The sequence below is a fragment of the Vipera berus genome (assembly GCF_964194415.1).
Source record: "Vipera berus genome assembly, chromosome: 1".
Lineage (NCBI taxonomy): Eukaryota > Metazoa > Chordata > Lepidosauria > Squamata > Viperidae > Vipera > Vipera berus.
In genome coordinates this window covers 38,347,509-38,368,703 of record NC_138202.1, presented here as the reverse complement: position 1 = coordinate 38,368,703, position 21,195 = coordinate 38,347,509, and the positions used below count along the sequence as shown (strand labels likewise).

Here is a 21,195-nt window from a genome sequence, read left to right as displayed (position 1 = left end):
AAGAATTTGCTATCAGCTACAAGGGATGCTCCTGAAAAATAGCTGTCATAATTAAAAGACAGTCTAAGGCCAATCCAATAAAAAGAGTTTCAAAATAGCAATTGCCCAGCCCTAGCCATTGGCATTTGTTTCCTGTGGCTGAAAAGATTTTTTTTAAACCATATATTTACTGTACATTAAAAATTCACCATTTTTTTTTCTACAAATGGCTAGAGGAGAGAACCAAAGAGTAGGACTTGATTATGTATTAGCGTTTTATGAACCCAGATCACACGCTGTTTGAAAAACTAACATATGTATGTAGAGAGGGAAAAAAGCTTATTACAAAAAAAATTCACCATTTTGAAAGGCAAGAGAAAATTAATCTACTTCACTTCTGCTTCCTGCTTCCCTTTCAAACCCCACTTATTAATATGTGTCCCTGACATAAAGATATTGGTATGAAAATCTAATGTAGATAAAAATAGGCCTTTCACTTCATATCTATTGCCCTAAATGTTTTTTGTTCAGCAACCCCTGTTCACAATGCTAAGAGACTGACTAAAGCTCCCCAACTACTAAGGTTGACAGATTCATTTCTGGGTTTTTTTTTCCCCCTTCTTCTTTTTCTGCCTGCTTCACTTTTCACAACCCTCAAATGCTCTCCTTAGATTTCCCCTTTATTTTATATGAAGTTCTATTATAAATAAATACATAAAATGTTCATTTCCATATTATCACTTCATGGTTATCATGCCTCAAAATTGCTCTAAGCAGTGTAAATGCTCACTTTTAAGATCAGAACAACGTCAAAAAGACTTTGAAGATCCACTCCGAATATTTTTATATGCTTAAAACTTGCCAAGTAGTTTTAAAATACTCAAGATGGTCAGATAGCGCTGTAAAGTGATTGCTATAGTTGATGCACATTGCCTGCTTTGGAAAAAATGTGCCGTAAGGTTAGTTTCACTGTGTATCTAAGTTGTCTTAGCTTGGCTTTGCATATTATACATAAGTGGGAAAAAGGCATTTGAGTCACACTCTTTATTGTTACTAAGGGTGAAATAAATGTTATGGTGTGGAGGGCAATGTTCTAGTCCAGGGGTGTCAAACTGCCGGCCCGTGGGCCGGTTTCATTATACCAAAGCTGCGCCCACCCCATTGCCGGCAATGCAAAAAGAGTCACGACATGTCACAACACATCACGTGATGTGGCAAGTTTGACACCCGTGTTCTAGTCAGTTGGTCTTAAAGGGGTATTCCATTCTTTTCCTTCATTTATCTATTTTCCTAACCTTTCACACTTTTAGCATTCTGGGTCCACTGAATATGATCAATATTGCTAACCTTAAGGTGCTCATTTCTCCACACTTTGGTGTTCCTGAATGACTGATACTTTCCTCTTGTATACCAATGGTATACATAAGGTTCTATATTGTGAGCAGAAGTGTGCTACCTGAATACAGGATATTTCCTGTCCCCAGTATAGAGTGCTCAACTTCTGGCATATGGCCATGAAAAAATGCAGTTCTCCAGCATGTAAAGTTGAATAAAATTCAATTTATATTTCTTTCTGTTTCCTTGCTTTGTTCAAGCTTATTTCTTTTTTATTGCTTTTACAATAAATCTGTTTAAATAATGAAGAACATCATTATAATTCACAAAAAGCCATTCCTTTGTCATTTCCATCTGCATTCAGACTGTGAAAACTGCAGTATTCCCCCTACAAGTAGACAGATACACCATAATAATACTACATAACTTTATATCTATGGAGATTCGCAGTCATCCAGGTCATAGTTAAGGTGTTTTTTCACAAGGCAATTGGGCTTTCTTGTTTTTCTTTGAAGACATTTTGCTTCTCATCCAAGAAGCTTCTTCAGCTCTGACTTCCCTTCCATTCCCCTCCATCCAGTCAGAACTAAAGAAGCTTTTTGGATGAGAAGCAAAACATCTTCAAACAAAATCCAGTTGCCTTGTGAAAATGCATCTTTGGTACAGTAACTCTAGTAACAATAATGCTTGTATTTTGGAACGCATAATAAAGTACATCTACAAGTGACCACAAAATAACACAATCATATATGAAGTGCTATGCAGGACTGACATTACAAATCCTAAGCTTACTGTTGATGTTATTTTGATTCAGAATTTGGTTACAATAGCAAGTAGGACTAAACAGGAACAGCATGAGGTCTATTATCTCATATTTAATCAGCAACACTTCTGAAGGCCATTTTCAAGAAGGGTTAGAGTTCCAATATAATTCTACAAAATGGGTTACTAGAAAATTACAAGTGGAAGGTTAGATTAAATCCTCTGGATATATTGGATGTGCTTATCAATTTAATTCCGTCAATAACAATGGATACTTTTTAAAAATTTCTAAAAATCAAATTCATCATATTTTAAGGTTTTTTGCTTCTATAAATCAGATTTCTATAGAATTAGAATTTTGATTTATTGATCAAAATATCTGATTATGTATATTTGACAAATGTGTATTGTTTTCAGGGGAAAAAACAGGACATTTAATTAATTGCTTAGGATGATGTCACACCAATTCAAAAGATATAGTCTTGTGCTATTATGATACCCTTTTGAATAAATCTTATTATCATTTATATCATTTATTTCTTCCAGAAGCTTATGGTGGCCTATACAATAGTTTCTCCTCCAATTTTTTCCTTCAACAATCCTGTTAGATAAATTGGATTAAAAGAGAATAAGCTTCCATGGCAGAGTCTGATCTTGAACTGGGGACCCCTTAACGACTACACCATACTGGTTATCATAAGCTAATTATCTCAGATGCATTAGTTTTACGGATGGTCATATCATTTTGAATTACATACTAGTATTAAAACAAAAGGACAAAGGAAATGGTTATTGTGTGCACTTAGCTTTGAAAAAAGTCCTCTGTCCTCCATCAATTACCTTAAAAAATTACCTCTCTTCTCATTTTTAAACAAGCATTCTAATACCAGCAGTGTCAACAGTAAGATTATTTACCAAATAGATAAATTATTCTATATTTGATTTTTCATCATTTTTATTTCTAATATTATGCAAACTTACTTAAATGTAAACAAATTAACTGTATAATACATGATCATATGTGCTATGTTAACAGAATAATATATGACTATTCATGTATTTTTTTCCTTGCAAGGAAAATAAAATTAATTTTAAAATACAATAATTTCTTCAGTTAGCCCATATCAACTCCTTATTCTAAATCATTTTTACACACAATTCACTTTTGGTATATAAGTATTATCAATGATTTGGTAACCACTTAAGACTTCTAACAAATGTATTTCATTAGATTAAATAATGATTCTTGAGTATCCCATAGCTTAAACCTATACAAGTAATTAGTATGTACATTTGCTGAACCCACCCTATTTTGAAATATATGTTTTTTTCTGAAAATAATTGTTCTCTTCCTTATTCTGTGATGGCTGGCATTATGTGCAAAACCTGTATGCATTAAAAGGTAAGCAAGCAAAGCAAAGCACATCCACAGCTCAAGACAGGGCTTCCCCAAACAGCTCTGTTTCTTGCTGTGGTTTTGACTTGGGTTGGAAAAAAGGTTTTCCCAATGGACACTCAACAAAGAATGCTGGACAAATTCCTTCTTTTGAAGTATCTTTAATTTCTACCTTGTACAACCTTTTTTGATGTTGGAGGGGCAGGGAGCTGCTAGTTCTTGCTTTATTCTGGTTTAAGTCCTTGCTAGTCATCGTTCCATTCTGATTCAACCTGTCTCCACTATACCCAAGCAATCAAACTCTTGCAGACAAAGATCTGTTTATATTAAAGATAAAGAATTTGGGGGATTTAGTTCCTGGTTGCTATGGTGTTAACACTAATTGTTTTACAGGATTAACATAAACAAAAAAGCAATATGGCTTCAAACTCAATTTAAACTATGTGGCTACTTTTTCTCCTAAGTTTCATTTAAGTCTGTGGTTCTTTAAAGTGAAGAGTTATAAACTTATGTAAGATTTAACATATTATGTATAAAAATTATTACTAATTATATATTTGGATTCTAAACCAGGTCTGGCTACATTTTTTATTCAATAGACAAAATGTCTACTGGACAAGAAAGTAGAATATTAACATTGTGAATATACTTCAACCAACAAAAGGGCTGATTATGAGCAAGCATTATGATGCAATATGCAGAAAAAGCAACAACCATGTAGAATTCTCCTGATCTATTTCCAAATGTAAAGGCTTAAACAAGAATTTTCAAAGCTTTTATATTCTACAGTTGTAACATTTGTAGGTATTTGGTGAAAAATATGCTATTTGGTAGTCAAAGAAGCATAAATAAGGAGAATCTGCTTCTGTTGCTTAGGTTTCATAAAAATAAAACACAGTAGTTAATATATTTTTACAAATGTATATAAGCTAATTATATTTTTACAAATGTATATACGCTAATTATAACAGAAAGAATAATGTAACAGTGCTTCCTATTGTAGTATTTTAATTCAATAATTTTACCTGTTTTAGTTTCACTTGCTTTAGAATTTTAAAATAGCGATCAGTAGAATTTTAAAACAGGAATCAGTAGAACTGTGTCTCACTATATCACTTTTCAAATTTGTAAATTTCCTGTTTTGGCATTATATTTTATATTTTAATTAAAGTTGTTATGAAATAAATAAAAAAATAACCTAGTTACAAATACACTTGAATTTAAGAGTGTAATCTGTATGCATGGCTGAAAGAAATACACCACAAAATCTTAACTTTTAAGAAAACATCAAAGGATTTTTTTTACAAATCAACATCAGACATCATAAAAAACAAGGAAAAATGTGGAATCAAGATTTGTAATGGAAAAAAATATTGGTAAATCTAAGCATCTGATTTGGAAAATATTAAAAAGAATATGACAGGCAATTTGGTGTAGTGGATAAGACATCAGGCTAGAAATTGGGATATTGTGTATTGTAGTCCTTGCTTTAGGTATGAAGCCAGCTGGGTGACCTTGGGTCAGTTCTCTATCACACTAGGAAGTAGGCATTGGCAAACCACTTCTGAAAAAACTGCCAAGAAAACTGCACATACTAGTCCAGGCAGCCATCAGAAGTCAACACTGACTCAAAGCTATGCACACACAAAACACAGAGAGAAGTACAGAAGATGGGGTTATATTCAACAGCTTTTTAACTGATCTCATCAATACAGAAATGTATAGGAAATGAAACCAAAGTAAGAGTTGCCCATAGATGGGGTGATTTCATAGAATTAAGTGACTGATTTTGGCAATAATATATATATTATACGGTATTATTATTGTATTAGTATAAGTTGGATACTTTTAGATTGTTTGTAATTATGTTATAGGCGGGTTAAAGTGCATTATGTATTTGGTTATTTATATAGTTGGTTAATGTCAGTTAGATTATGATTATTATATATTTGTAACCCTGTAATCAGCTTTGGGAAGTGGGGGAGGGGGAGGGGGGTTTAGGAGTGGGTTGGGGATGGGATAATATTGTAACTTTTATAAAACTTTTCAATAAAAAAGTGACTGATTTTGGCACAAATGCAGTCTTCAACTTACAATGATTCAGTCAGCAATCATTTGAAGTTATGACAAAAGTGACTGGTCCTCACACTTACCACCGATGTAGCATCCCCATGGTCATGTGATCAAAATTTGGACACTTGGAAACTGGCATATCTTTATGACAATTACAGGATTCTGGGAATCATGTGAACTCAATTTATGACCTTCCCAGCTGGCTTTTGGCAAGCAAAGTCACTAAGAGAAGCCAGATTTGATTAATGACCATACAATTTAACTGGGGTGACTCTCTTAACAACTGTGGCAAAAAAGGTTTAAAATTGGGCAGGGTACATTTAATAATTGCTTTGCTTAGCAATGGAAGTTCTGGTCCCATTTGTGGTCATAACTCAAGGACTACTTGTATTTCTAAGAAATAACAAACTTGTGGGAGAAGACATTATTTATACTATGATCACTATTAGAGGATGACTTCTCAATAACACTATTTCACTTGTAAGAGCTGGATTGGAAAAATATTTTACCACCATTGAAATTGTTCTCTCTTTCTCTCACTATTTGTTACTAAATTAAATCAGAGTCAGAGCAGGCCATTCTGCCCTAGACCAAAACAGAAGGAAGAGTTTACACTGGAGACAATCCAGCTTCCTTGCTGTCAGTCCTTTACTGGACTTCTAAATGTTTACAATGCTTCTTCTTCAGTAACTCTGAATTAAACAATGAACAAAGATGTTCTGAATGTAAACATGCAGTGGATTCCGTTTCAATAACAGAATAATTCCATAGTTTGAAAATCAAAAGAATGGATGGTAATATTAAGGGGGGGGGGGAATGATGTAAATCACATTGTGTGAAAAAAGTGATTTTTTTAAAAATGACATCAAAAGATAAGAAAACAATCTGACATAATGTATGTCCTTGATTGTACATGGGTGAAATATATTTTAACGTGAGATACATTGGAGGATATTAGATTATTCCTAGTCTGTAAATGAATGTACTTTTGTTTTAATTCTTTGCTTTAACAATTATGAAGTCACTACTCTGGATTCTTCAAATCCACAAAATCTCCACATTCAAGCAGAAAAAATACTGTAAAGGCTGTAAATCTTTTTTTAAAATAGAATGTACATTAAGGTATGAGGAGATAATTGATGTTATAGAGAGCCTGGATGTTGAATTATATAGGTTATCTAATACAATGGGGACTCATTGAAGCACTACAAACAAGTAGTAATGTATGTATATTATTCAGAGTGGCATTATAGCAAAAGTGTTCAGGTCCGCAGAGATTTATAAAACACAAGAAAACAGCAGACATGCTCTTGTAAATTTGTCTCATTTGTCTCTGAAGTTAAGAGTTATTCCCTTGATCTGAATTTGTAATAAAAATCTCCTAGAGTTTTTGGGGAAATTTGAATATTTAAATGGTTCACAATGGTACAAAATTACAGAGTAAAAAATCCTTTTGTAGATTTCCACGATATTTAGAGATTGTTCTATTTTTTTCTTGCCTCATTATATGTTGAATATGATGATGGGAAGATATATGAATTTCAAGTGAGAAAACAAAAAAAATACATAAGCAGCACTGTTTGAAGTATCCTTTATAATACGGATGATCAAAAATAAGCGATTTTTTCAACCCCTTCAAAGAATGCTATTCAAATAATCATAGAAAATTAATAGGGTAAAATTCAAGTTTAATTTAAAAAATACTCTACATTTTCTAATAGCTACTTGCTTCTTTGTTAATTTTGTGGGTATATTTTTAAGGCTTTTGCCTTGAAAATCCCAAAGTAAAATGGGATGATATTGCACTTTATGTGGTTGAAGATAGGGTATTTCTTCTACTCCGAGCACCACAGTCTGTTCAGGTTAACCAACTACAGTGTTAGAATAACTCCAGCTGACTTGTCACAGAATACAAAAGTCATCGGCGACTGAATGTTCTTTTCTGCACCGCAATTAAGACGAATCAATACGACGTGCCACAAATGGTATTTTACTCTCAATAAGAACTCGGGCTGAGTTTATTCAGAATATTTTAGCGCTTCCCCAGGGGATTTTGGTCCGACGCAGATGGCAAATAAAGTACTCAGCCTAGGGCTAGAGCACATTATGCTAATTCTAATGTCAGATGTACTTTAATATACAGCTCTATTTAATCACCCCATTATTTCACATTTCCATATGAAAAAACCTGCGGCACTTCTGCAGAGCTTTCACTCTGCGACAATGCCAGCTTCCTTCAACTAGCTCACTGTGAAATGGGAGGGGGATGCAAAAGAGAGAAAAAGGAAGCTTGGTCATTCTAACCAGTCAAAATGCTACAATTTCAAAGTTGCAATGTTCCTGAATTTCAAGTGGATTGCTCAATATAATTAGAAAAATTGCTCTGCTAGGATGCTGATGAACATGCACACAAACTGAGGAAGTGCTATCTGGAGTTAAAACACAAAACAACCCTTTCCCTCACCATTCCATATGTGCATGTGACATACAAACACATGAAAAACATATGCAAAGGAGGAAGAGAGGGGGAAATGCTGGCACACTGCAATGCAACCAATATTCGCAACACTGTCACTATCAAAAATGCCAGGGTTCTTGGCTTTGCAGCTTCCGTTGCTTGACATAGCTGCCAACCTATAGATGTCTCAAAATAAACCTTCCTTCCTCCTCTCCCCAGTAGAAATTAAAGTGAAAACTGTAAACCTGCAGCAACGATTATTAGTCTTTTCTGCTACCTCCATCCCCCTACTTCAAAAATTACTGGTTGCCGTGAGGTAACTTTACCCCAAAGCCCAGTTGATTGTAAGCCCAAACTGAAAACCCAGTATTCAAAGCAAAATTAATGATTTTTCTCCCCCCCACCCCCATTCTGCTACATAATTTGTTTGCATACTAATCTAAGGATGAAATATGTGAGGTCACTTAATATGGATTAGCTGTTCCTTAACCATCCTGATGTAATCACAAAATAAAGCGGAATAGTTAAATGGTGGAGTCCCCCTCCCAGGCTAACCTTTCAAATGTATGAAGTGGGGATTCTAATCCACGTTATTGATTGTGAGCAAGGTGTTCATTACTCTGAAGGAGCTGATGCAGAATACAACAGTGGGATATTATGTATGTGGAATAGCAAGAGACATAAAGCAGTGTACGTGACTCTTATCCTCACATGATGGAAACATTACCTTAATTACTCCATAATCCTGCTTGTTAATACAAGCCTTCATGGTCTGTTGCATTATATTGTGAATCAAATACCTAAAATCAAGATGATCTGGCTATAGAGAATATGAATGGTGCAGTATTGGTAATACTGACAAGGTGGCTAGAACTAGAATTTCAATATTTCATAAATTTACTTATTTTTAATCATCAATGGAAGGAATAATCCAAGGCAATATAACTAGATTGCCTACATAATGAAGAGCTATAACATTGCATCTTTACACCATTTCTACTATATATAAGTGTACTTATATATTATAAGTGTACTTACTTGTTTATTTGTTTATTGTTTTGAATTTGGTGCTGCCCAACTCCAGAGGGACTTTGGGTAGCTCACAATAAAAACAGAATACAAATACAATAAAAAATAAAAAATACAATACAAGAAATGACAGATTGGCAGTCCAGACAACATCAACACAAAAAGAAAAAATATAAATTATCTCTAATAAGTAAGGTTCTATCCATCCTATCCCACAACCTGGGAGAACAGCTAAATCTTTAACAAAGGCATGTCCAACCCAGGGCCTGCATGCAGCCCTGGACAGCTAGTAATACAATCCAAGATCGTAAACCTTTAACATTCTATGTGATCAAACACATTAATGCCGCTTGGGGGTGTGTGAAAACCCTAATAAGCAGGCATATACATAGAATGAAGGCTACTGCTAAGCTTGTAAGCCGCCCTGAGTCTTCGGAGAAGGGCGGGATATAAATGGAATTAAAAAAAAATATTAACTATTTTTATATGCAGCCCAAGACAATTTCTCTTCGCTCAATGCAGCCCATGCAAACAAAAAGATTGGACACCTATGCTTTAAAGACCTTCCTGAAGGCCATAAGGAGATGTCTGGACAACTATTTGTCTGAAATGGTATAGGGTTTCCTACATGAGCTGGGGGTTGGATTAGAAGACCTCAAAGGTCCCTTCCAACTATATTATTGTTACTGATTTCATCATTGCAGAAGCAAGGCATCGTAACACAAAAGGCATACTACCTCAATCTTGATAGATGACACTGTTTGATCAAGGAGACCCAACGTGCACCCTTTCTGTCAGCTCTTACCACCTAGACAGAAACTGCAGGAGATAGGTTGTCCCTTAAATAACCAGCTGGGCTTTAGAGGTGATAACTAGTACCTTGAATTGCACCCAGAAGCAACGTGGCAACCAGTGCAACCCTGATTTCTGTGAATTAAATTAATTGTTCTGTTTTCTCCACTCTGGAATGAGACAGATTAGGTCTTGACCTTCTATGTGACTTCCTTTTAAAAATTTGAAGAATGCTACTATTTGCCCTATTCATTTTTTTCTCAAGACTAAATAAATATCTGCAGCTTCTTCAATCTCTTTCCCCAGTGCTTAGATTCTATTATCCTTGCTGCCCTTTTCTGAAACTTTTGAAAACTTATTTCTCAGACTAACTCTTACAGTATGTGTCCAGAACTGAACACAGTAGTTGAAGAAATACAAAAAAACCTGGACTTGTCCAAGGCGGGGGTCTAAGATTTGGACACAAGTAAACAGGGAAAAAAATTATAAGTCCTCTTATTTGAAAAAAAGTTACAATCATTAGATTCAATACTGAACACTTCACTTCTCAAACATTTCTAAATAATTCATGTTTAAACTAGATCTAAAATTTCCCACTTTCAAAAATCATGGCATTGGAAGCAGCTGCTTAAGCAACGTATGTTTGAGATACACAATCAGGCTTTGCCTGCTTCAACAAGGATTTGGAACAAAGTATTTGGCCCTTATGCAACCACAGCCCCTCTCTGCCACACTTTAAAGCAGGCTGTGTTTTTTCAGGCTTCTGCATGAACTAGAAAAAAAAGCTGAAGCTTTTTTTTTTGCAGTTTATCAACACATGAGCAGCCCTAATCTTAGTGTATTTGTTGCTTCATCTTGACGTCTATATTTTGCTCATTGGGTTGATATGTATTGTTTTATTGACCAAAAGGCTATCGATATTCATTTGGCTTTCATGTAACTACCTCATGATCTTCAATCTTGACTATATTCACAGCCACTCAATTTGCACGTATATGGGATATAACAGCTAGAGCAAGGGTCCCAACCCCTAGTCCATGGACCGGTACCGGTCTTCGGCATGCCAGCAACCAGTCCGCAAAAACAAGCAAAGACCCATCCACAGGATGCAGGCAGAACATAAATCCATGCTCTCTCTGGTCCATGGAAAAACATCTCTCCAGGTAACCGGTCACTGGTGCCCCAAAGGTTGGGGACCTTTAAGTTAGAGGAAAATTTTTTTTAGTCTTTTTTCATATAAATAAAAACAGTGGTCTAGTAAATGGTGGGTGTCCAATAGCAGGATGTTGACAAGTGCAGGGATTTCTTATTTCTATCAAAACAGCTGTATAAGCTGACCTGCAATAACAATAATATTAAAATCTCCTGCATGTTGAGTTCCATTCCTGATGACTTTATAGTTAATATCCATGTAGTTTTTTGCCAACAAAACAGAAGTGTTTTGTCACTGCCGTCTCCCAATAAAATCCTACAAGCTAGACTCCAGCAGTATGTAGATCGAGAACTACCAGAAGTACAGGCAGGATTTCGAAGAGGCAGAGGAACTAGAGATCAAATTGCCAACATACGCTGGATCATGGAAAAAGCTAGAGAGTTCCAGAAAAACATCTACTTCTGCTTCATTGACTATGCTAAAGCCTTTGATTGTGTGGATCATAACAAACTGTGGCAAGTTCTTAAAGAGATGGGAGTACCAGAACATCTTATTTGTCTCTTGAGAAACCTATATGCGGGCCAAGAAGCAACAGTGAGAACTGGACACGGAACCACTGATTGGTTCAAAATTGGGAAAGGAGTCCGGCAAGGCTGTATACTGTCGCCTTGCCTATTTAACTTATATGCAGAGCACATCATGAGAAAGGCAGGGCTAGATGAATCAAAAGTTGGAATTAAGATTGCTGGAAGAAATATCAACAACCTAAGATATGCAGATGATACCACTCTAATGGCAGAAAGTGAAGAGGAACTGAAGAGTCTCTTGTTGCGAGTGAAGAAGGAGAGTGCAAAAGTTGGGTTGAAACTAAACATTAAGAAAACTAAGATCATGGCATCCGGCCCTCTTAATTCCTGGCAAATAGATGGGGAAGAAATGGAGGTAGTGACAGATTTTATTTTCCTGGGCTCCAAGATCACTGCAGATGGGGACTGTAGTCAAGAAATTAAAAGACGCTTGCTCCTAGGGAGGAAAGCCATGGCAAATCTAGACAGCACACTAAAAAGCAGAGACATCACCCTGTCAACAAAAGTGCGTATAGTCAAGGCTATGGTCTTCCCAGTTGCAATGTATGGCAGTGAAAGTTGGACCATAAGAAAGGCTGAGCGCAAAAGAATTGAGGCCTTTGAACTCTGGTGCTGGAGAAGACTCCTGCGAGTCCCTTGGACTGCAAGGCGATCAAACCGGTCAGTCCTAGAGGAGATCAACCCTGACTGCTCTTTAGAAGGCCAGATCCTGAAGCTAAAACTCAAATACTTTGGCCACCTAATGAGGAGGAAGGACTCACTGGAGAAGAGCCTAATGCTGGGAAAGATTGAGGGCAATAGAAGAAGGGGACGACAGAGAATGAGGTGGCTGGATGGAGTCACTGAAGCAGTAGGCGTGAGCTTAACTGGACTCCAGAAGATGGTAGAGGACAGGAAGGCCTGGAGGAACATTGTCCATAGGGTCGCAATGGGTCGGACACGACTTCGCAACTAACAACAACAATACAAATGTATCCATCATTTTTTTCAGGATATGCAATTTATGCAAAATAGAGCCAAAGAAACAGTAGACAAATAGCAAGAAATAATATAACAATAGTAATAAGTAAGAAAAGGAAATACATCTAATTTAAACTAATTCCATTAACTATATCACTATACCTTTCTATCCTTTGTACGCACAAGGCTTCATACATTACCTTTCATTTTTAAAATTGTTCTCACATCTCTTTTCAAGGAACTCATATCAGTTCCATCCAAATATGATTTTCTCAGACATCTCCTTCCTCTTAACAGATTCACTCTTCCTTCATATATATTTAGTGATTCAAGCCTTGTTTTGGAAAAGAAATTCAAATGCCATGATAGCTCTATACCCACAATAATCTGAATCATGTAAGCTGTAATATTCCTTGTGACACTCTATTTTGAAAAGCAGAATTTAAATATTGACGGTTTTAAACACTGGTGTGGGAAAGACTCCTAAGAATATTGTGGACAGCCAAGAAAACAAACCAATGGATCATCAAATAAATCAAGCCACAGTTTTCACTAGAGACATAAATGACTCAAATTATCCTACTTCAGACCTATTATGCAAGGATCTAGCTCTCTGGAAAAGGCTCTAAAGCTCAGAAATATTAAAGGAAAAAGAAGAGGGTGACTAGCACCAAAATGGATTAATTTGCAGTGATGAGAGACCACTGGAAGACCTAAATGTCCAGGTTAGGGATAGCTCTTCATGGAGAAGATTTGTGTAGTCACTAGGAGTCAAAAACAACTTGATGGCACTTGATCAATCAATCAAATCTCATTAACAGGTGGCTTTGTTTCTGTCTGTCTGGTGAAACAGGGCAGACTGGAAGGGCTGGAGTCCTAAGTAGTGTCACCTATAGTGGGACCCAAAAGTGTGTCTTATTTGTCACTATCCCTGCCCTCTGGATATCCCCCAGAGATTATGATTATGTTTAGGAAGTTATTAAAATCTGTCTATTCTCCAAGGGATGTTTAAGCTGCATTGGGATGAAGGGGTCAAGATGATGATTAAGTCATATTGGATGATTTGGGGAGTTTATGTTTGTCTTTAAGCCACTCATGATCTTCTTTTTTTGTCCTTTTTTTACTATTTAATTCTAAGCCACCCAGAGTCATTGGGAGCCAGGTGGCCTGTAAATTGTATTGATAAATTATTCCCATATGACCAAATTACTAAACCACCTCTTTTATATTGATTACTCACTTTTGTAATCTGTCCCATATCTCGTTTTGCCACACCTGCTTCTTAAATTCCCCATTCTTACAACATTCAACTTGCTTTTATGATTCTCCTGAACTACCCAACTCTCACATCTGTAGAAAATATATAAACTTTGTTACTGATATTTCTGATATAGTAGTTACTAATGTCTGGCCCCATTCTTCAAAAATTTCTTGGAATATTTCTAATGTTAAAGCATCTTGTATCTTTCACCCCGTTCTTTCTTATTCTGCTTGGAATCTTCAGTCTCCTCTAGTGTCTAAACTTCTGAAATCTTGTATCTCAAACTACTGATTTTTCTTAAGAGAGACAAAACATTCTGGTTACCATGCCATTTATTTTATTTAAACTATTTGCAATATGTTTTAATAAAAGTCTCAATGTTTCAAAGTTGTCTGGATCTTAAGTATGTTTATAACTTCCTTAGACTAAAATCTTATTTAACTTTTTGCTGTTTATTTCTAATTCTTTACATTCTTAAACTTAGAATTTTTTCTTTTGTTCATGAAGAAAAGTAAACTCACCAGCTAGCTTTTCAAACTTGTCATTCCAAGGTCTCTAAATAGACTTAGAATAGTAAACAAACAATAGTAAACAATCAAAGTTGAAATACAAAAAGTATGGATTGCTAGATAAGAGCTCTGGGTATACAAAAGAAAGTGGTTAAAGCTTTGACAATCAAATTGGAAATATAGGTGACAAATCAACCCAATAATATAAATAATGACATGCTGGATTTATGAAAAAGGTTTGTTAAAGTCTTGAAGACGGCAATGGGAAAATTGTATGATTTTGCTCCCTATTCTTTATATATTAATATTTTTTTCTCTGTTACTCAGTTTACTGATAATACCATAGAAATACCATGAATGAAGTAGCTACAGCAGCAAAAGGAAAAAATCCTCAAAATGGAAGTGGGAGAAATATTATATATTGCTCCTTACATGTAGCCATATCACTGTATTTTTTAAAAATTGTGCAAATTTATTTTAATATTACTCTAGTCCAGGGGTGTCAAACTCAATTTCATTAGGGGCCGCATCAGCATTGCAGTTGCCCTCAGGGGGCCAGGTGGGTGTGGCCAGGGTGGGCGTGGCCTACTGGGTGGGCGTGGCTAGAGTGCGTATGGCCTACCGGGTGGGCGTGGCCAGCTCTACATCATTCGCATCAAGGGTGCCTATGGGGGCCTGGGCAGGAGTGGGACAGATCTGAGGGTCTCTGGCAGAAGGAGGGTCTCTGGGCCAGGGCCAAGGCAGTGGGGGCCATTCCCTCACTGTTTCCAGGATGGCTTCGTGGGCCACATGGAACCACTTCGCGGGCCGGATCTGGCCACTGGGCCTTGTGTTTGACATGCCTGCTCTAGTCATATTCTCTTGTAAGGTATGATAAAAGAATAGCATTTCAAAAGCTTTGGAAAAATGTACTCCTTGAAATTATTTTTAGAACAATTTCTGTAGCATTGCTTCTGAGTTGTAGAAACACTCCAAATCAGAAAGTCAATTTTTCTTCTATTTGCAGAAGTGTGCTGGTTTTCACTGGAAAGGCGCCTGTGTTTTGTTTGGCTGCTGTTCACATACAGCTTTGGCAGGCTTCCCTTGGAGTGCTTACAGTGGATATTGCTCTCACATACAGTAGCATTCCCGTTTTAAGCATTGCAGCCACCCATTTTCTTAAAAAAAAAGAAAGAAAAAAGAACTGCAAGAAACTTATTTGAATGACATTCCCTACTGCAGCAACAGAAGGGGGTAACCAAGGGTAATGTCCACCTTATCAAAAAGAGCTTTAAATGGAAACAAACTGTTTTAGCATATAGCTGTAATAGTGAAAACTTTTTAAACAGAAGGAGTAAAGCAAGAAAAGGAAATACACCAAGCACACTGATAGTGCCAAATCAATAAGACAGAAGATGCCAGGATTGCATATTTCAAATCCAGAACGCTTACAGACCAACAAAATGCTAATTGTGCACCTGCCACCAAAAAACAATAACTACATAGCTACAGTAGTTACAAACTGTACTTTGAGCGTTCCAAAATACATGCCTTCCTTAAAAAGCAAGAAAGTAAATCAACATCACAAGAAAAAGGAAAATGCTAAACAGTATCCGCATCCTTTCCTAAACTAGGGGCTAAACTCAGCTGCATAAGACCACGCAGAGCCATGGTGTCACAGTGATTAGAATGCAGTACTGCAGGCTAACTCACTGCTCACTTCAGGAGTTCAATCCTGACCAGCTCAAGGTTGACTCAGCCTTCCATCTTTCCGAGGTTGGTAAAATGAGGACCCAGATTATTGGGGGCAATAGGCTGACTGTGTAAACCACTTAGAGAGAGCTGTAAACTTCTGTGAAGCAGTATGTAAGTCTACGTGTTACTGCTATTTACATTCTCTTCAACTGAAGCTACATCTTTCACTAGATCTAACCAGCAAAGCAAACTTTCAACCTTTCTCCCTTTTGTTTCCGGAAATATTACAATTAGTGCTGGATTCTTCATTAGCACCTGCTGCATCCTGACTTTCTGTATGACATCAGGTTGTGGCACAGTAGCTTATAATTACTGACATTTTATTTTCTGAAAGTTTGTAATGCATCTAGAAAACGAAAGTAAGAGACTGAGAATCCCTGTAAAATGAGATGTTTAAATTTACCTGCAACAACTCTTACTAGCAATATTAAAAGCTTTTAGTAACCCTGGAAAATATTGCTATAAATTATTTAAAAAGCATACTAGTGCATCAGGTTCATCTACTCTCTGCCTCTCTCTCTCACAAGGGAAAGAGGAAACAGCAAAGAAAGAAGAACCAGCTCCAAAACAAGGGACGACGCTTAATAGTTCTAGAGTAAGCCATTTCATTGTCATATGGAGAAAGCGAGCCTTGGATGAAATGGAAGTCAGAAGAGAACACCTACCATAAAGACATCCATAATCAACGAGTAAGTTGTATAAACCCAGATGTTTTATTTGTCCAGACATGTATAATTATTAGTCTTTGCTTAAAGATTTTATTTACCATCATTACTAGTTCTTTTGTGGCATTTTTTTCCAATGTATGACATGTTACAATTTTTAAAATTTTGTAAGCTTCCCAGACAATATTAAAAGATATTAGATGTTAAATAAGTAAACAATAAATTAGGGAGGAGGCATCAAGCCTGAAGAAGCTATTCTCAGTGACATCCCACATTTCTTCTAATATATGGGTTTGTCCTGTGCACTGGCATTACTTTTTTAGAAACTTCCCCATTAGAGATGTTTCCTGTTTACACCTCTTATGTTTTGCTTTATATTCTATCTACTTCACTCTCTCCCTTGTTTACAAAGGTTTCATTATGTTTTCAACTAATCAGGAAGGCTGCTAATACACAATTAACATGTGATTATGAAAAAATAGCTTCTAGAAGAAGGAAAAGTAATTAAGTACAGAACACTTTTCAATAAGTGCTCACTTTAACCCATTGTTTAGGTTAGTCCACAATGGATGAAACAGATGCCAAGGGCAAAATGTTAAAAGCAAATAAAAAAGACATTATTTTCTTTGAAAAAAAATTATCAGTTGCACAAAGCCTTACACAAGAACAGCATATTTCACTTGTTTCTGTTGTGACCTCCAGCTCTTTTTTCCCTTTACTTTTCTGGAGTGCTCTTTAAAAACGTTGTAAAAGAATTATTCATTCTTTCTTCACTGTGAAGCTACAGGGGCAAATCATCATTAAAATGTAAACATGGTTAATAAATTAATCATACAGTGCTTTCATTGTCTGCCTATCCATTTGTGGCAACTTGATCGAAAAACTATGGGGCATTTTTCCCTTAGAAGATATGGTAACAGCCATAGTCTGTAAGCAGACATAGCCTTCCCCAATATGCAGTACAAAATGGCTTATTTTCGTATTTCCATCGTCCATCTGCTTTCTAGATCCATCTACAATGTGATTATTCACATAGGAATGGAAAATGCCAGAGAACCAATAATTGGTTCTTTAGGAAACCTTTCTACAAGGCACGAAGAAATCAATTAAAGCTAGTAAATGTACAAGTACTAAACTAGCCATTACTAATAGCCTAACAGGAAGAAACCAAACTGGTTATTACAGATGTATATGAGCACAGTCTTTGCCATATGACCAATTCATATAACAATTCACTCTTCTTACATGATCAATATACATGAATTAGTTTTTATAGTATTGATAGCAAACCAAGAATTTGTTCATTAAACTTTCATTTTTAGCGTAGCCGAGCGCACATAATATAGACTGATAATCTGAAGTACTCTCTTTTTTTAATTTTTTTTATTTTTATTTTTTATTCTTGCAAAAAGCCAATGTTGCATCAAAATTGGTTTGGCCATTTTAGATCTAGCAATTGTCAACTATGGATTTCAAAGGCTCTTGTGTGCTGATGTTTTAATGCCAAACTTCTCTGGCAAAATAATTTCTTATAGATATATATTCTTAAAGTACACCCTTGAAGGGGGGAAGCATTAGGGTTTTTTCTCTTTAGTCCCCATCTTCAAATATCCCTTGAATATTAAAAGCTACAGTGTAGCAGAGATCTAACAAAAACATACTGTTTCCTTGCAAAGTGGACACCCTTTTATTGTGCATAGAAAAAATAAAATTCAGTATTCAAATTGCTTCTAAGGCCCAAACTGTTCTCTTATGATCTGTCTTCTATCAGGAAACTAAAACTAACCAATGATCCACCTTCATCTGTTAATTTATGCAAAGGTACATATAAGCACATAATATTTCTTAGCTTAGCACAACAGTAAAACTGGTAAAATTACAACACAAATCACAACTGAACAGATTTATTAATTGCTCCTTTCCTATAGATTCTAAATTGTGTATCCCATTGCAGACTACTTTTTTTTTCTTAACCACTCTAAATACCATTCCACTGGCATCTTAAATAATGCAATTTGCATGGTTTACAGAGAGAGGAATTTTGATGCTAAGACAAGGACAAATCTTATCAACCCTGTGAACTTTACTGCCCTAAGAAGCAGAAACAGAAAGCCAGTAACAAATTCTCAATTTCATTTCCAAACCCAAGCCTGAAGGCAGTTAGTAACTTGTTTATTGAAATGATTGTTTTTCCAGGAAAAAATCCAGCCTTCACTAATTTTAGTAGTGGGATAGGAATAGAATAGAATAGAATAGAATAGAATAGAATAGAATAGAATAGAATAGAATAGAATAGAATAGAATAGAATAGAATAGAATAGAATAGAATAGAATAGAATAGAATAGAATAGAATAGAATAGAATAGAATAGAATAGAAACTGGAAGGGAACTCTCCTTTTCTTTGTGGCAGCCCCTCAAATACTGAAATACTGCTATAATGTCTCCCCTATTTCTTCTTTTCTTTAGACTAGCCAAACCCAAACCATGCAGCCGTTCTTTGTATGTTTTAGTCTCCAGTCTTAGTTGCTCTTCTCTGATTTTTTTCCAAACTCTCAACATCTTTTTTGAGATATGGTGACCAAAATTGGCTGCCATATTCCAGGTGTGGTCTTACTAGGGTTTTATAAAGCAGCACTAATACCTTGCGTGATCTTGATTCTATGCCTATGTTTATACAACCCAGGATTGTATTAGCTTTTTTGGCTACTGTTGCACACTAATGGTTCATGGTTAAGTGATCGTCCACTAGGACTCCAAGTTCCCTCTCACAGTCACTGTTTTTAAGCCAGGACTTGTGCAATCTGTACTTGTACCTTTGATTTTTTCCTACCTAAATGTAAAACTTTGCTTTTCTCCATAATGAAACTCGTTTTGTTGGATAGGACCCATTGTTCAAGTTTGTCAAGATCTTTTGGGATCCTGAGTTTGTCTTCTGGGGTGTTGTCTACTGCTGCCAGTTTGGTGTCATCTGCAAATCTGATGACTTCTCACATCTAAATCATTGATGAAGATATTGAAAAGCAGTGGGCCTAAGACAGAACACTGTGGTACCCCACTGCTTACTTCTCTCTATGTGGATGTAGTGCCATTGAGGACTACTCATTGAATACGGTTTGCCAGCCACTACAGATCCATCTGGTGGTGATGTTGTCTATTCCAGCTTTTTCTAGTTTACCAAGGAGTAAGTTGCGGTCTGCTTTATCAAATGCCTTACTGAAGTCTAAGTATACTATGTCCACAGTATTTTGCTGGTTTAGTTTAGTCACTTTGTCAAAGAATGAAATAAGATTGGTTTGGCATGATCTGTTTTTAACAAACCTGTGCAGGCTACTAGTAATAATTTAATTTTAATTTAATTTTATATTGGATTGTTTTTAAATTTTGCCTTGTAAACCGCCCTGAGTCCTTTGGGAATAGGGCGGTATATAAACCGAATAAATAAAATAAATAAATAAATAAATAAATAAATAAATAAATAAATAAATAAATAAATAAATAAATAAATTTGTTTGCTTCTAGTTGTTTGCAGATCTGTTTTTTCATTATCTTTTTTAGGATCTTCCCAGGTATTGATGTTAAACTGATTAATCTGTAGTTTCCTGGGTCCATTTTTTTTTCTCTTGAAGATGGGAAACACAGCCCTTTTCCAATCCTCAGGTGTTCCCCAGTGTTCCAGGATTTTTGAAAGTGCAATGTGGTGCAATGGTTCTGAGATAACATCTGCTAGCTCCTTCAGAACTCTGGGATATAATCTATCAGGTCCTGTTGATTTATATTCATCAAGGTCGGATATGTTCTCTCTTACCATTTTTTTGCTTATTTTAATTTTTGTTTCTAATTTGTCTTTTGCAGTGGTGTTTTTTTTTTGGCATGTTGGGCTATAGTTTCTTTTTGTGTGAAGACTGTTGCAAAGTATGAGTTAAGCAGCTCTGCTTTCTCCGTTGCCTGTTATTTCCTTGCCATCTTCTCTCTTTAGTGGACCTACAGCTTCCTTGACTTTTTCTTGTTAATATGTTGGAAGAATTTTTTTATTATTATTATTCATGATTTTTGTTGCAAGTCTTTGTTGGTTCTGAGTCTTTGGTTTCCTGACTTCATCTTTGCATGTTCTGGCTCTCTGCTGATAATCAACCTTAGTTATGTGCCTCTCTTTCCATTTTGTGTATATGTGCTTTTTGTCTTTCAGTTTGTCAGACAGAGCTTTGTGCAGCCACGGTGGTTTCTTCTTGAATTTCTTTTTTCTTTTTCAGTAGTATTGTGCTGGTCTGGGCTTTTTTGATCGCATTTTTCAGAGTTTCCCACACTTCTTGGGCTGTTTTCCCCTTTAGGATTTTCTTCCATGGGATGAGTTAAAGTCAGCTCTTTTGAAGTTCAAAATACTGGTTGGATCTGTTGCTAGTGTTTGCGTTATATTAAATTCCAGTATGACGTGGTCACTTTCACCCAAGGTTCCGGCAACTTCAACTTCCTCTATCACTTCTTCTCTATAAATTAGAATTAA

The 21,195-nt window shown here is 35.9% G+C and overlaps 1 protein-coding gene and 1 long non-coding RNA gene across 7 annotated transcripts in view; one reads left to right on the top strand and one right to left on the bottom strand.

The window, feature by feature from the left end:
- The window catches only part of BCL11B (BCL11 transcription factor B), a 156,321-nt gene that overhangs the window by 14,045 nt on the left and 121,081 nt on the right, over positions 1-21,195 (bottom strand). The gene's annotated exons all lie outside the window — the stretch shown is intronic.
- The window catches only part of LOC308660337, a 28,971-nt gene continuing 23,818 nt past the window's right edge, over positions 16,043-21,195 (top strand). For both annotated transcript variants that reach the window (XR_014024720.1, XR_014024721.1), the window contains exons 1-2: positions 16,043-16,139; positions 16,556-16,717. This is a non-coding gene — a long non-coding RNA (uncharacterized lncRNA). The remainder of the gene's footprint in view (positions 16,140-16,555; positions 16,718-21,195) is intronic.